The following is a 4,469-nucleotide window of genomic DNA, read 5'->3' on the forward strand; positions in this document are numbered from 1 at the left end:
TCCATTTTCTAGGGGAAAGATGAAGCCCTGTGCCACTGCCAAGTAACTTTCATATGTACTATAAGTTTAGGTTTTATTATTCGGATCAATTGTATGACTAAGAACCGGTTTTGTTTCGATCGGACGGAATGATTTTAATGGTTTTAATCTATTACGTATCCGTGTGCATGTTTTCAAAAACAAGCTATTTCATTGATTGTGATTGGAATTTTAAGATAGATTATGCTCGTAAGATAAATTAGGCGGCAAGACCGTGCTGTGGGATAGCCTATGTCTTTTAACAACTCTATTATTATCTTGATGATTATCGAAAGGGTTTGCAAGCCCTAGCGATAATCCCTTTATGATTCAAATAATTAACTTAGCCTATGCATGTCATAGTCACGGGCATGGAGTGGATTATAAACCCTAGATACTTTCCTCCATTGTTTCCAAACCTTTTAATTAAATTGCTCTTTAGTTTAATTAGCTCTTCAAAACAATCCAATCAAAATCTAGAAGTTGATAAAATTATAGTAACTTAGTCAATCTGTCCCTGCGGATCGACATTTGGTCTTGACCACTATTCTACGCAATAGTAGTTAACCCCAAATTTTTATAAATTTATTTTTGATACGGGACAACACGGTCATGTGCTATGTCAGCTTTGCCAGTTATTATTCGATTTTCTTTCATCATTTCTCAGTTGGACGTTACAATCAAGCAGTATACTCTGCATAATTCCTCATATTTATAAGCATTGAATCTAGAGGTGTCAAATGGGCCGGGCCGGCACGACACGGGCACGGGCGGCACGGCACGTCATAGGCAGTTAGGCACAATCTTGGCCTGGAACGGCACAACACGGCACGGGCTTAGTGGGCACGGGGCACGGCACGAGCACGGAAGTGGGCGGCACAACACGAAAGTTGGCCTAGCACAGCACGACACAACACGGTCGTAGACGAGCACGACACGAGCACAAAAAGTGGACGGGAACGGCACGGCACGACACGGTTCTAGCCGGGCACGGGCACGGCACGAGGCATGAAAAAACAAAAAATAAAATAAATTATTAAATAAGCCAAATGGCTTTTTTATTCTTATTCAATATATTTTTTCGCATTTTTCATTTCTCAGGAAAAAAAGTAAACAACTAAGACTTTTAATTTAAAAATAATAATATCTTAAAAAAAATCAAGTTTTAAAAAAAATCAAATTTTTACCTTTATAATCAATACCTTGTACGGTAGTCACACAATTGCAACACAATCACAACAATCAATACTGTTCATTTTGAACTTAATCGTTAGCATTAACGATTAAGTTTGAGCTATTTTTTTTTTAAATCAAAACCGTCTAACTTTTATGTGGGAGAGATTAGATCATTCATGCTAAGAATGAAGTAAATTCTTTATTGTTAAAAGTTGATAAAACTCTAACGTGCTAACGAAAATAAAGCATTGAAATAGTTATTTTTTTAAATCCGAAATAGAAGTTATGATATTCCAATTTTGCATCGAAGCATTTTCTCTAATTGGGGTCCAAAATGTTTGGGCCCTAAACAGAACTACGGAATTCGACGCATCTTTTAGGATTGGCAACAGTTGAGGCCTTTGAATAGAATTTTCTTAACAACATTATGCATGCAACGTATTTGCAAATCATACGAAAACACTTTCTTAGTGTAGCCACACAATTGCAACACAATCAATACCGTTCATTTTGCCTTTCTTAGTGTTTGCATCATTCTCACAATTTTTTGATCTATCGAATTTTGAAAGCCTTTCATCGGGATGCAGATTCATTGTTAAAATAGCTTTTTTTACTTCTTTTTTTTTTTTTATGTCCGATCAAGTATGTAACGATGAGCAATTTACTTCATTCTTAGCATGAATGATCTAATCTCTCCCACATAAAAGTTAGACGGTTTTGATTTTTAAAAAAATAGCTTAGGCGGCCCTCAAGTGGTGCATTATAGGACTTTAATGCCTTTGGAAGCACCGAACGTGTTCCGATTGTGTGGTTTCCGACATCCGATTATCACCTATTCAGGGAAGAATGATAAATTTGATAAGACGTTAAATCGTAACGGTTTAGATCAAACATTCGGAAAAATGAGTCTGCAGCTACTTTTCAAATCTATACATTGGACTTACTTAGTTCTAAACTAAGGTATTGTGCTATGGTCTAATGAACGCTAGCCACACGATCGCCACACAATTATGACAATCCGTACAATTCATTTTGTTGTTCTTGCTGTTTTAATCATTCTCAGAAAAGTTTTGGTCTATTGGGTTTTGGAAGCCTCTTTATCGGGATGTAGAATCATTGATAGGAAATTTTTTGTTATGTATGATCAAATATATAACAATAACCAATTTACTTCATTTTTGGCATGAAGGATATAATCTCTCCCATATAAAAGGTAGACGGTTCCGATTAACAGTTCAGGCGGCCTCGAGTGATGCATTATAGGACTTTACAAGAATTTTCCGTTATTTGGTGCATATGAATCATGGTGTGACTTGCACATGATCACACTCACACTTGGACCTGGTATATAAAGAAATGCTACGGGCAGAATTGCAGCCCTAGCAGCCACAACTCTCTCTCTCTCTCTCTCTCTCTCTCTGAGTTTAGTTTGTTGTTGCTGTTTTCAATCGGTCCCTCTTCTTGACAGGAACAATTCACTTCCATTCAAAATTGTCCCTTGTTAAGCAGTCATATTCTTTCATTTTCTGGGGCCATTAGAAATTATTTCTGGTCATCTCCACTCTCCAATGGATTGATCCATAATTGTCTACTGCATTAATTTTTTGATGGTCCAATATACTTTCTGCTAGATGACGTCGCTATTACTCTTAAATATGGGCATGGTTCATTGGTTTTGTTTCGTACTCGTAAATAGCTGTTCTATAATACATTGAAGTGGTCCATAATGTTGGTTTAATTTAATATTTTACTTTATCTAAATATTATTAGAGTTAAAAAGGGATGGACTTGGTCTCCTTGATTTACTCCTTGATATTAGTTGTATATCAGTATAGTTTGTCTCCGAAAGTTACTTTTGGTGACAAAAAAAAAAAAATTTCGTCACCATGAAAATTTTGTTATTTCGTCAGCTATAGTAAAATAGTAAATTTCGTCACCACTTTTTTCGTCACCTATCGGAAATTTTCTAGTAGTGGTCAATTTAAGTATTCCCCTCCCCGTTGTTACCCAAAGTTATCCTAAGTTATTCTATCTGCTCTCTTAACCACTGCATCTCCAATTAAGTGGGGTGGCAACTTGGATCTGCTACCAATCAGGATATTGTGAATTCTTCAAGGCAATTAGGCAAGTCACCAACTAATATTGTAATTACCTTACAAAATTGAATTAAACTAGTAACAAACAAGGGAGGATCGGGTAGATGAAAAACTTTACCGATAAACAAGTACTTGTAGCCTTATTTAAAAATTAAGTGGGGTTGCAACTTGCGCAGGCTACCAATCAACATATTGATATATAAATGACTAATTTAATTCACCACAGTATGCTTGTAATCTTAGGCAAAGGCTTGCCTTGAATAATTTATCATTATTGGACTGATTGTTACACCCCGTCTTTTCTTATTCATAATAATTATATTTTTGTAATAAATAAATAAAAAAGATTTAGGATTTGGATCCTAATTGATATTTTCTCTCTCTCAACATAGTATAAATTGTTGTCGGCACTATTATAGTGTTGGGGTTTAAGTCTAAATAGTTTTAGTATTTGGTGTTGTACTTTTATTAAGTGATTAAATAAAGGAGAACGTGGGTTAGTAATATGAGACTAGGGTTTTATATTGGATTATATCTTTCGTTTGAGAGAGAGAGAGAGAGAGAGAGTGAGAAAGAGCAGCCACAGTCGAGGGTTTTGCTTGGTGGAAGATTTGCCGAAGTGGTATGTTCCTCTTCTTTCTTGTTCTTCTTCCTTCTTTTCCTTTCCACGTTACAGTAGTTTTTGGGACTTCAATAAGAAAACAAAACTTGGGTTTATTGAAAGTGTGGATCAGTGGAGTTAATAAAGGGCAAAATGGGTTTTGCTTGTACACAAAGTTTTCTGGCTAGAATTATTTCCTTTTCATCATGCTATTGGACCAAAGAATTTGGAGATGATTTTGGGTTGGTGGGTGGTGCGGTGTGTGCGACGCAGTATGCGTGTGGGCTGGGGTGATTTGTGTAGTATGGGTGAATGGAACAAGTGTAGGAGAATTTAGTTACATTATTATTGAATATGGGATTATGGGTTTTGGATGTTTTGGTTTATGGAACAGAAGAGTTTTGGCGGTAGTGCCATGGGTTTGTGCACGTGGACCCTTAGACTTGGAATTGCAATGATTGGTTCTTGTAATTAAGGTTGAGTTGGATTAGTCTTAGGTTAGAAGAGTATTTTTTTTAGGGAATTTCTTATTGCTACAGATTATATTATGTTGATACAGTTAGTGATATTAGTGCTAC

This window comes from Rhododendron vialii, chromosome 12a, assembly GCF_030253575.1.
Source record: "Rhododendron vialii isolate Sample 1 chromosome 12a, ASM3025357v1".
NCBI classification, from domain to species: Eukaryota; Viridiplantae; Streptophyta; class Magnoliopsida; order Ericales; family Ericaceae; genus Rhododendron; species Rhododendron vialii.